General features: G+C 51.9%; 1 protein-coding gene and 1 long non-coding RNA gene across 6 annotated transcripts in view; one reads left to right on the top strand and one right to left on the bottom strand.

The window, feature by feature from the left end:
- The window catches only part of LOC133270882 (uncharacterized), a 131,785-nt gene extending 120,315 nt beyond the window's left edge, over positions 1-11,470 (bottom strand). Inside the window, exon 1 of the long non-coding RNA XR_009743952.1 lies at positions 11,367-11,470. This is a non-coding gene — a long non-coding RNA (uncharacterized LOC133270882). The remainder of the gene's footprint in view (positions 1-11,366) is intronic.
- SIL1 (SIL1 nucleotide exchange factor) overlaps positions 1-12,059 on the top strand; it is a 98,293-nt gene that overhangs the window by 7,997 nt on the left and 78,237 nt on the right. The window lies entirely within an intron of this gene.

Below are 12,059 nucleotides of genomic sequence, written 5' to 3'. Positions count from 1 at the left end.
TTTCCAAGACTGTGGAAGTAAAAATGTATAGCCCTTAAAATGGACTTGGCCTGCTCACAGCTGCTGCTTTAGTGCAGTTATTCACTTGAGGTTTTTTTTTTTTCCCCTCCTTCTTACTCTTAATTAATTTTATTGATCTCTTCCTGCCCACAAAATAAACTGTTACACTATGAAAAACTTCCGTCAGGAGCCTCGGGTGATCTGAGTTCTGCTGCAAGCTCTGCACTTGGTTTTGAATGTTGCGTTGTTGCTTAATGTGTTATGGCTTGTAGAGATGAGACCTCCTCGGGGTTATAAAACTGAAGGGCTCATTCGTTCTGGAAGGGCTGGAGATTCTTGTTTCTTTGAGGGAAGAAGAGAGCTGCTCTCTGGGGAGACCCTCTGCAGCCTGATCCAGCTCGGGGCAGCAGCACAAGAGGGATGTGGAGCTGTTGGAGCGAGTCCAGAGGAGGCCATGGGGATGCTGCAGGGGCTGGAGCAGCTCTGCTCTGGAGCCAGGCTGAGAGAGCTGGGCTGGGTCAGCCTGGACAAGAGAAGGCTCCTGAAGGGGAGACCTTAGAGCAGCTCCAGTGCCTAAAGGGGCTGCAGGAAACCTGGAGAGGGGCTTTGGACAAGGGCCTGTAGGGACAGGACAGGGGGAATGGCTTTAACCTGCCAGAGGGGAGACTGAGATGAGCTCTTAGGCAGAAGCTCTTCCCTGTGAGGGTGCTGAGGCGCTGGCACAGGGTGCCCAGAGAAGCTGTGGCTGCCCCATCCCTGGCAGTGTTCAAGGCCAGGTTGGACACAGGGGCTTGGAGCAAGCTGCTCTAGTGGAAGGTGTCCCTGCCCGTGGCAGGGGTTGGCACTGCATGAGCTTTAAGTACCCTTCAACACAGACAAGTCTGGGATTCTATGAAATGCCCGTCTCTGGTGTCTGGAAGTGGCACGTTCCCACTCTGGCTTGGGGAGGTTGCTGGGAAGTAAAAATGGTGTTGCATCCTGCATTGTTCTGCCCAAATCTGGAATAAGCAAGTGGCTCTTGAGTGCATTTTGTTCATTTTCTTCGTGCAAATGGGGAGGAATCAAGTAGAAAGTAAATGCAGAGAAGCTTGGAAGGTATGCTCAATGTCAGCAGGAGGCTGTTGGAGTCATAATGGCACTCGCAAGTGTGACACTTTTACAAGTTAAAGAAGCTTGAGGAGCAGAGTGAGGTTGCTGGCTGAATCATCCCTGAGTTCTAGCTGGTTTCTGGTGCTTAGTGTGGGCTTTGTTCTCCCTCAGCACTTGAGAAATTTCTCATTGTTTAAAACAGAGCCAGAATTTGCTGAGGAATTGGGTGCTGGTGCCCTGGACTCCTGCAGCATGACAGCCCTTTGGTTTCTCTCTGAAATCTCTCCAAGTCAGACAGCTGTAAAGTAAGAAAAGGTAATACCCCCCCATCCTCTGGTCAGAGGTGTGAGCTCAAGCCATGACCTGGGTTGCTGTCTAAAGCTTTACCTGCCTGCAGATGGACCCGGGGCCAGGCAGTGGTTTGGCTGTGGGTGAGCACTGGCCATGCCTGGTGTTGGCTCTGCTCACCACTGCCTGTCATGGTTTAAGCCCCTCCGGTAACTCAGCACCACTCGCTCACTCTGCCCCTTTACCTCCCCCTCCTCCTAACAGGATAGGGGGAGAACGGAAAGAACGTAAATCTCACGGGCTGAGGTAAGAGGGGTCCAATAACTAAAGCGTAATACAGCACTACCACTGCTGCTACTGATAAGGGAAATAACAAGGGGAGAGAATATAAAACTAAAAGGGGAAAAGGAAACAAATAATAATCACAAGTGATGCACAGTGCAACTGCTCTCTGCCTGCTGATTGATACCCAGCCCGACCCAAGCAGTGATCAGTCCCTTCTGGGTAACTCCCCCCAGTTTGTATGATGTGCTGTGGAATGGAATACCCCTTTGGCTAGTTTGGGTCAGGTGTCTGTCTCTGCTTCCTCCTGGCTTCCTTTGCCCCTCCTCACTGGCCAAGAATGAGACCGAAAAGTCCTTGATCAGAGTTAGTGCTACTTAGCAACAACTCAAAGCATAGGTGTGTTATCGGCATTGTTCTCAGACTGAAGCACTGCACCAGCTACTAAGAAGGAGAAAAATGACTGTTAGAGCTGAACCCAGGTCACTGCCCAAAAGCTGTTGGGTGGGAATTGGAACGCATAAAGCCTGGGCGAGGCAGTGGAAGCCTGGCTCTCGCCTGTCATCTCTGCAGCTGTAAGTGCCTGAAAAGCATCGCTGTAAATGACAGACTTGTGTCTGGTAACCTCCTCCTCCGTGAGCTCTCGGTTTAACACTTCCTGCATTCCGGTAACAGCCTGTGTTTTGCCGCTTGCTGGAAAGCGGCGCCACAAGAGTGGCACAGCTCTCCTGGTGCACGTACCGCCGTGCTGATGGGCGAGATGCTCATAGGAAGCAGCAATCCTGTCCAAATAAGGCTGGCCAGGTGGGGTCCTGTGCTTGATGCCACTGCTGTGGCTGGAGAGGAGTCCTGGTACAGATAAAATGGTGTCTAAACATAACTTACCATGAGGCATCAGATGCTCTTTAAATAAATTTGGGGGAATAAAATCCCCACACAGCTGAGGTTTGTGCTGGTGCTGCTGACACCAAGGGGAATGCCCTGTGCTTGCTGCCTTGTTCTTCCCTTGCTCATTGCTCCAGGCTGCCAGGTTTTCCCTTTTCTCACTTCTTTTTGTTGATAGGTACTGTCACTCAAGGCTCTCTTGCTGGGTTTGGGGCAGGCAGTTGCGTTTTGGTGACTTGAGGCAGCATCTCCTCCTTCTCTTGTCCTCCTTTTGGCTCTCTTGCCTTTCTTCTGCTTGCTCTCTCTTTGTCATAAGCTGGTCCAGGAACCTCGGGCCTCTTACAAAGAAGTTTTTCTGGGGCCATTATTCTATTTCTGTGGAAGGAGTGTTTTTTCTGGCTACAGTAGGGCTCAGGTGGCTGACCCCAGGTGAAGCCTGGTGGCATCTGCAACATCTGGAGCCAGTGGCATAGCCCTGGGGGGAGAGTCTGTGCTCTGTGCATGCCAGTAAGCACTTGAAGGAGGTCTTTGCAGGAGTGATTTGGGTTCCCCACAGCACTGCCTGGTGTGATTCGGTCTTGCAGATGTGCCCAGAGCAGGGCTAGGGGCTTGTCCCACTGCCCAGCAGGAGAGCAGAGGGAGAACGATGTGCTGGGGAGTCCAGGGCCTGTGCTTTAATGGTTCATGTAGGACCATGCCGCAAACAGGCGACCCACAAGGGTACTCGACACAAGTTCTGGAATGACACAAGCCCAGAGCCCGGAGAGCTCAGGAATGAGCAAAAATCCCTGGCTCTAGAACCATTTGAAAGGGAAAAAAAGTAATCTGTGATTTAGTTCTTGGGAATTCATTCAGTGAGCATGAGGCTGGCTGGGAGGGGAGGAGCGCTTGCTCAGGTGGATGATGATCCATCGCAGCAGGGTACCGCGCCAAGGCTCTTTGACAAACATTACCCTTCCTAATGTCTCTCTAGGATGAGTTGAGATGCCGTGCCACCAGATGAGGAATGGGAAGTTCCTGGACTATGCAGAGCTTCAGCCCAGAATGATAATTTAAGCACTGAATTCCTTTTGATAATAGATCCTGTTGATGGCTGCCTCCACGGGAGCACTGCAGAGGAACAGGTTGCGTTGTACTGCTGGGTTTTAAAGGCAAGAAGCGCGCTGGTTCCTCAGCACTCGGATCTGACACCGGCCAGCTAGGTTCCTTGGATTTCTCCTTTGGAGTTTGGCAGCCGTCTGCTTCAGGGAGTACAGTGGCCTCACAAGGGTTTATTTGATCTGACACATGACAAATTGTTTCTGCTGGCGGGTAGCTCAGGCACAGTCTGTTTAGCTGGCACCGCGGCTGTGCGGGCACTGGGGAAGTTGGGGAAGGCAGCCTGCCCTCCTCCTCCTCCTCCTCTTGGAAAGCATCAGTGGAGGGGGTGTTGCTTTAGCCTATCTCCTGTTCCAGCCTCTTTTCATCCGGTTGTTAAGTTGTGCTGTTTGCATAGATTGTCATTGTGCTCTGGAGCCAGGCTGAGAGAGCTGGGCTGTTTCAGCCTGGAGAAGAGAAGGCTCCTGAAGGGGAGACCTTAGAGCAGCTCCAGTGCCTAAAGGGGCTACAGGAAACCTGGAGAGGGGCTTTGGACAAGGGCCCGTAGGGACAGGCCAAGGGGAATGGCTTTAACCTGCCAGAGGGGAGACTGAGATGAGCTCTTAGGCAGAAGCTCTTCCCTGTGAGGGTGCTGAGGCGCTGGCACAGGGTGCCCAGAGAAGCTGTGGCTGCCCCATCCCTGGCAGTGTTCAAGGCCAGGTTGGACACCACAGGGACTTGGAGCAAGCTGCTCTAGTGGAAGGTGTCCCTGCCCGTGGCAGGGGTTGGAGCTGGGTGAGCTTTAAGGTCCCTTCCAACCCAAACCAGGCTGGGATTTTGTGACTGTTGATGTTGGTTACGTGCTGGGTGTTCCTGCAGATGCTTGTTGTGTTTCTTCTTGTGCTTCAGTGTACAGAGTTGAAGGAAGCCTGCAGTTCTCCAATTGGGTCCAGTTGCTGTTGAAGACACTTGATTAAGTTGGTTTTTTAGGGCACCCTTTTAGTGCTGCAGTGAAGAGTGGAATATTAATTCCTCAGCAGAATAAAAAGTACATGTCCCCTGTGAGGTAATGTAAATACATTTTATCTGTTGTATTACCTGCTGTTTTGAGAATACGTTCCCTAAGCAATTTTAATCTAGTTTTCCAGAGTTGTCTCAGATGGGGAATCACTCCTCTGCAGCTTTGGGAATAATTACTTGTACAATCATAGGATCCCAGACTTGTTTGTGTTGGAAGGGACCTTAAAGCTCATCCAGCTCCAACCCCTGCCACGGGCAGGGACACCTTCCACTAGAGCAGCTTGCTGCAAGCCCCTGTGTCCAACCTGGCCTTGAACACTGCCAGGGATGGGGCAGCCACAGCTTCTAGAGATGTGCTTGTGAGAGACCATCTCACAGCCATCTGCATGGACAGACCCGCTGATGTGTGCCCTCCCCATACAGTGCCCTCGACCCCCTGGGCTGGCTCAGTGCTCCTTCCCCTGTGATTCCAGAGGCAAGCCCTGCAGGCATTAGGTTTGTGGGTAGCTGGGGCGCACCTGGAGCACTGGGATGAGGCAGGAGGCTGAAGGTCAGGTCTGCTCATCCACCCGAGTGGTGCTTTGCCTCCTGAAGTGCTTTGCCTGCAGTGCCTGGCTGCTGTTACAAAACAGAAATCAGACAGGACAATAAGGGATGCAGTTTGTCAGCTGTGCCCCTTTTGTCCAGCAGCTAAAAGCCAGTTCAGAGATTTTTGGGGCAGTGCTGTTTGCTTTGGTCCTTTTTTTGCTCTTTATTTAAGTACAGACCAGAAGAGCCGGAGACTGGAGGCCTCTGTACTTATAATTTGCTCCTGAATAGCAGAATAAATGTGCCATTTAATGCATAAATGACAGGGTCCTTGCCTTGGAAGTAGCATGCAGAATGACCCTAATGTTGCCAGCTCTTTTGTATGTCCCTGGCCTGTTCTGGGTGCACTGAGATTTCTCAGTCCCTGGATAGGGGTCAGTGCCAAAACTTGTCTCAATGTGTGACATCTGTGATCGCTGGATGTCACCACTTTCAAGGCTGTCACTGAAACAGCCTTGATTCACGTGGCAGCTTTATTTAGATGGCAGCTGATGTGGAAGCTCTGCAGAGCAGTTTGTCCACAGTGTGATAAAATCTGCTCACAGGAGGGCACAACTGAAGTCTGTGATCTCTGCGGGAGGACACCCCTCCGTACGAATGAGACATTGGCACAGGGTGCCCAGAGAAGCTGTGGCTGCCCCATCCCTGGCAGTGTTCAAGGCCAGGTTGGACACAGGGGCTTGGAGCAAGCTGCTCTAGGGGAAGGTGTCCCTGCCCGTGGCAGGAGGTTGGAACTGGAGGAGCTTTAAGGTCCCTTCCAACCTGAACCATTCTAAGACTGATTCTGTTTCTGTGCCCTGGCAGTCCTGGGATGGATTTGTTATCTTCCCACCCTATGTGGCAAGATGAGACTGTGGCACCACCAGAATGTGGAGGAAGTTGCTCAGGATATTCTGCTGTCTCACAGCAGAGAGAAAGGTGCAGCAGATAAATCTTCTATCGGAGCTTGGAGTGTGAGTGACTGATGGCCTACTGTTAGCTTTTAGAGGAGGCAAAGGGACTTCAGGAGTTCTTGGCTTTGCAAATAGCTGTACAGCAAAGGCCAAGAAATGGAGAGTGAAAAATCACTGTATCCTTTGGCTGCTGCTTCCCAGTGCTCGGGTGCACTGTTCCTTGTTTGCAGAGGCAGCAGATGCAGTGGCAGTTGGGACTGCCAAGGAAAGGAGCCCTCATGGACTGGTGCTGCTCAGCTCCCGAGATACATCAGTCTGAAATCATAGAGTCCCAGACTGGTTTGCATTGGAAGGGACCTCAAAGCTCATCCAGTCCCAACCCCTGCCACAGGCAGGGACACCTTCCACTAGAGCAGCTTGCTCCAAGCCCCTGTGTCCAACCTGGCCTTGAACACTGCCAGGGATGGGGCAGCCACAGCTTCTCTGGGCACCCTGTGCCAGCGCCTCAGCACCCTCACAGGGAAAAATCGCTCTTTATAGGCTATTACCTAACAGAAAGATATTCCTTTCAAGTGTTTGTGTCTCCTGCTGTTGGCCCAAGCTGTGGATGACAAACTGTGGGCCTTTGTGAACAGAAAGCTGCTGGGATTACAAACATGGTTGTTCCTCCTTGGAAGAGTAAGTTGTGGAGGAGAACCACTCAAATCTGCTTGCATCTCTGTTGTCCTCCTTCTCCAGTCTAGGTTTTGGTTGCTGGAGTGTGCTTTTGCTGTGGCTGAGGGGCAGTGGGATAGAGCTAAGGTTGTTCCTGAGTGAACCCCACTGTTCTGAAGAGCAGTGAGCACAGTCATGGAGCTCAGAAGGGACCTGCGGGCTGGGAGCAGTACTATCCTGTAAGGTTTACTGCTTCTGTGGGTGTCTGTTTATGGCCTAGACTCATAGTTCAAAGGTTGCTGGAGCCATCCCTGGAGAGGAGCCAGGGATGTGGACCTGGCAGCTCTGGAGCGTGGTGGCTGAAGTATTTGCAGGAATGCTGTTTCATAACCTCTGGGATTCATGAGATGTACTGAGGCAGGTTCCCTGATTTGGTACCATGTTATAGGGATTTAAGGTTGAGGAGCTCTTTGAAGCACCAATACATCTTGTTCTGCCATGACAAGGTGGGAATAAGCGGCAGTGTGACTTCTCTTCCCCAAGGAAAACACTCTTTTGCACACATCACAAGCGTGGCTCTGCTGCTGTTTGAAGAGACCAGACAGATCTCTGAGCCAGGTGCTCTGTGGGACATCAAAGTCTGCCTGTCTGAAGCCAAGATGCTGAGGAACTCCAGCTCAGTGTCCTTCATGTCTAAACAGCAAAAGGAAGGAAGCCTTCTGAGCCAGCAGCTGTTTGGAGGATCAAAGCTACGCTTAACAGAGGCCAAGGAGGCGAAAGGCAGGATGAGAGCAGGAAGGCTGCAGCCCCTGTGGGATGATTTGAGCCACCTAATAACAGCAGTCAGGCCTCCAGAGCGGTCTGAAACCTTCTCCTCTGCTCTGGGATTCTGGCCCCAAGGAAGCAGGTGTTCAGGGAGCAGTGCCCGTGCTTGGCCAGAGGCGTTCTGCGGTGCCCGAGGGGCTGTTTAGTGACAGGGATGCTGCGCTGTTGCATTTCACACCGTTTCTTCCATACGTTGCTACAAGTAACATCTAAAATAGCTCAGAAAGGCAAAAAAGCACTCCCCAAAGTAGAGGTGGCAGATGATGATGAACTGGGAAAGGGAAGGAATGGTGTTCTCTTTCAGCTTCCCTGACTGTGCGTTTGCTTCTGCATTTGCAGCCCTGGGAGCTTTTTGCTACTTTAAATGTCCTCAGGAAAAAACCTGCTGAATGAATGCTGCCTGCTGCTGGCTGCCTGTTCCCTTTGGTTTCAGATCGGGGAGGCTCTTATGCTCAAGAAGCAAGACTTGCTTTTTAATCTTGGTGGGAAATGCCTGGGTAGAGGAATGGGAATTAGGAGAATCGCTTCTAGATGATCACACTGGCAGTCTCTCAGATCTCTCTTCGTGCTTTTTACTGTCCCAGGGCTTATTTAATTCCATAAGAAAAGTATAATAGAATCCCAGACTGGTTTGAGTTGAAGGGACCTTAAAGCTCACCCAGTTCCAGCCCCCTGCCATGGGCAGGGACACCTTCCACTGGAGCAGCTTGCTCCAAGCCCCTGTGTCCAACCTGCCCTTGAACACTGCCAGGGATGGGGCAGCCACAGCTTCTCTGGGCACCCTGTGCCAGCGCCTCAGCACCCTCCCAGGGAAGAGCTTCTGCCTAAGAGCTCATCTCAGTCTCCCCTCTGGCAGGTTAAAGCCATTCCCCTTGTTCTGTCCCTACAGGCCGTTGTCCAAAGCCCCTCTCCAGCTTTCTTGTAGTCTCTTTAGGCACTGGAAGACTGTTACATCCTCTTAAGTACTTTAAAAGTACTAATGCAGTGAAACAAGCAAGTGTGGATAATGCCTTTCATTCCAGCATGTGAAGATATAACTGCAGACCTTGGTGGAAGGAGGCTTGCTGTTCCCTTGGTTATAACTGTGGTGTCTATGTTGGGAGTTGAGCAACTGAGCCCCAGTGTGGGGAATGACTTGTCTGGATTCACACTTGAGATTCAGAGCAAACCAGGAGGGGTACTGAGGGAGCCTGCTTGGCAGTGGGTTATGTTCATCCCTAGACAGCTCCTTATTCCCCTCTAGAGGAGGGTTTAAGATTTCTTTGCTGGGACTTCATTCCAGGCTGTGGTACTAGTGGCTGTTGTGGCAGCTCCTGAGTGGGTTTGTTCCATGTGGCAGGTCCCAGTGCCCCTCTGCCTTTTCAGCTGGGAGTTTGCCACATAACTGGAAGCATGGGGTGATCCCAGCTTACTTGCAGGGGAGGTCCTGAGTGGAGCATTCCACTGGGTGTCCTGTGCAACTAATCCCGTGCCATGCCACGTTAATCCTGGCCGCAGAGCTGGAGCCACACGTTTGCTGCCCACATACCATGGGGCTCCCTGCTGTGACTTGTACTCGTGGGTTGTCACCTCGAGTCAGAGCTGTCACCACCGCCCGGTGCACTGTGGAGGGGTAAGGAAATGCATTTTCATCAGCTTCCCAATTCACTGTTCCTGGCAGACGGATGGGGCTGCTGGAGCAGCCCTTGGCTTGTTGGGGCTGCAGCAGCAGGTGCCCTTGGCTCAAGAGGGATGGCAATCCAAATGGGAAGCCTCTGGGCTGAGCTGCAGGGACAGGCTGAGATACAGACCTAGGGGATGGATACTCGTACTGTGGCGTGGATGCTGCTGTGGGGGTTGTAGGGCTGGTACAGCAGTGTTGCAAGACTGAGCCTGCATTTTGCTTTGGGTTTTTTAACCTCTTAATTGAGCCCCTTTATAGGGAAGCTGGCACCTGACAGGGAAGGAGGTTGTTACTTGATGTGAGAGCCATGAGTGCATAGCAGGAACTTGGACAATACAAAAAGCTGTTTCCAGAGAGGCTGGGAATGTGCCAATTAAATCTTTGGCTCTCTCTGAGCCTAGCAGCAGTGGGATGTGAGGGTGCTCTATGACCTGACTGGTGCAGTGCATGTTTTGTTTCCTGCTAGGTTCTCTATGCTTGGGAAAGCAGAGGGGGTAAAATAACGCCATGCTGGGTGCTGGCAGACTCCCAGGTTAGTCACAGCCAAAGCATCACCTTGTAAATAGAGGCTAATGGAAATGCTGGATACATGTGTGGGGAAAACTGTCCCTTGGTTGTATGTGCTGTGCATGGGAAACTGCAGCAAGGAGCAGCGGACAGGTGGAGAGCACCTGCAGGAGGAGAGAGGTGTTTCCAGCCGGGGTTTGGGGTGATGGGAAGCATGAGGAAGAGGAAAGCCAGCTCACATGGCTGAGGTCAGGCAGCATGGCAGCCTTCAGGAAGATGCTTCCCTGAAGATCCCTGTACATCCCGTATTTCATCCTTTAGGACTAGGCAAGTCCTAAATCGGTGCAAATCAGTCTGGTATGCTGATTATGCTGGTATGCTCTGGTATGGACCCAGAGGTGCTCGCTAGCCCGTGGGCTCTGCAGTGAGGGTGTCCTGTGTGTGCAGGTGGCTGTGGAGCAGCTGCCAGAAATACAGCTTGGTGTGGTTTTATGATAAATAGAGTACTGTGATCTCTGAGCCATGCTGTGCTTTTGTGTGCGCCATCCGGAGCTGAGCAGAAGATCCCCATGTGGACATGCTGGCTGCAGCTCCTGGAATCAGGGATCTTGCTGTGTCCTGGTGAAGAGTGGTCCCTTCTGCCATCACTGCTAACGAGTGGGGGAGACGGTGAAGGCAGCCTGGCTCTGACTTGAAACCATCCAAGTATAGAGCTGAGCTCTTGCTCTCTGGAGAGCAGTGTTTTCTGTAGATGCTGTTCCAGAAGGGATTAATTAAGTAAATTAATAGACTAAATGATGGTTTCTGTTAAGTTGTGTGAGGCTGTTTGTGTAGACAGTGAGGTCAGAGGTGCTGTGATCAGATGAGCTTTAAGGTCCCTTCCAACCCAAACTAGTCTGTGATTCTACAATCCTTGCTGTGTGGGTTCTCTGTAGGCAGCCAAGTACGGGAAGGTGTTCCCACAACTCTTCCCTTGTGTAGGAGTGTTTTTAACACACCAGAGCAGAGTCCTAGTAGGAGTAATGATGAGGAGCAAGCAAGAAGAATAAATGTTTTTTAAAAGCCATTTCCTAAGCGGTATCACCAGCCTGCTCTGTATTGCAGCTGCGCCCTCTCCATGTCGTAGTGTGAGGTGTTTGCAAACAAGTGGTGCTCCCTGGCCTGTCATTCACCCATGAGAGTGGGGCTTTGTGCCTGTATGGCACCCATGGGCAGGGGTTGGGGTCTCTTGGTGCAGTGGGTTCCTCTCTGGAGCTGGGGATGCCCACTGGAGGCACGGTGTGCTTTCCCCACGGCAGGACCCTGTGCCGCTGAGAGCATCCCGAGCGCAGCAGGAGCACATACACCATCAGACCTCAAAGGAAGCTGCACAGAGCCTGCGCCAGTCCAGAGCAGTGGGACTGTACCCAGAGAAGTGTGTTCCTGCTGGTTTGCCCTGGGAGAACTGAGGACAAACAAACTGGGGCTCCACTGGGGGCATTGCACAGATCCCTGGAGGAAGAAGCTCTTTGATATGTTTAGTTTTCCTGTTCAGGGCTCTTCTCCTGCTCTGCATAATGTCATAGAATCAGAGAGTGGTTTGGGTTGGACGGGACCCTAAAGCTCATCCAGCTCCAACCCCCTGCCACGGGCAGGGACACCTTCCACTAGAGCAGCTTGCTCCAAGCCCCTGTGTCCAACCTGGCCTTGAACACTGCCAGGGATGGGGCAGCCACAGCTTCTCTGGGCAGTAACCATCCCCAGGGAAACATGTAGGGAAGGACAGGAGGCACTGGTGAGCGTGGTGAGGCACTGACATGGTTGCCCAGAGAATGTGAGAAGTTGTCTTATTATGTTTCCAGTTTCCAGAGGAAATCCAAGAAATCCTGTGTTTCATACCAGAAGCCACACTGAACTGTCAGTGCAATGACCACGTACTGCCAGGGCAGGGAGAGATGAAGCAGGTCTTCTGGATTGAGACCTGCTAAGCAGGCACATGGTCATCTGGGCCTGTGTCCACCAAACCATGGGTATTTCCAGGGTTTTCTTAGCTCTATTTGTAATCACCAGGAGCCTTTGTGTCTCTGTGCCTCTGGGAAGAAGGGAGATGACTGTATTTGCAGATTGATCCTGCTCCTCTGTTTGAAAGCAGTTGTGCAGACCTGCAGAAGGGCAGTGTCCTGTGTGCCTCCTGGTAATCTTCTGTTTGTCCACAGCTGATTCTTCTCTTACACACAGCGTGAAGTTCAGATTCAAACCTCCTCTTTGCCTGTCAGTGTAGCTGCAGTCGTGGGATGAGGAGAAGGGGG

This window comes from Pezoporus flaviventris, unplaced genomic scaffold (genome assembly GCF_033815535.1).
Source record: "Pezoporus flaviventris isolate CSIRO_AGI_PZ_B2104156 unplaced genomic scaffold, CSIRO_AGI_Pfla_v1 ptg000023l, whole genome shotgun sequence".
NCBI classification, from domain to species: Eukaryota; Metazoa; Chordata; class Aves; order Psittaciformes; family Psittacidae; genus Pezoporus; species Pezoporus flaviventris.
Note: the sequence above shows the minus strand (reverse complement) of the source record. Positions and strands in the feature narration are given on the sequence as shown.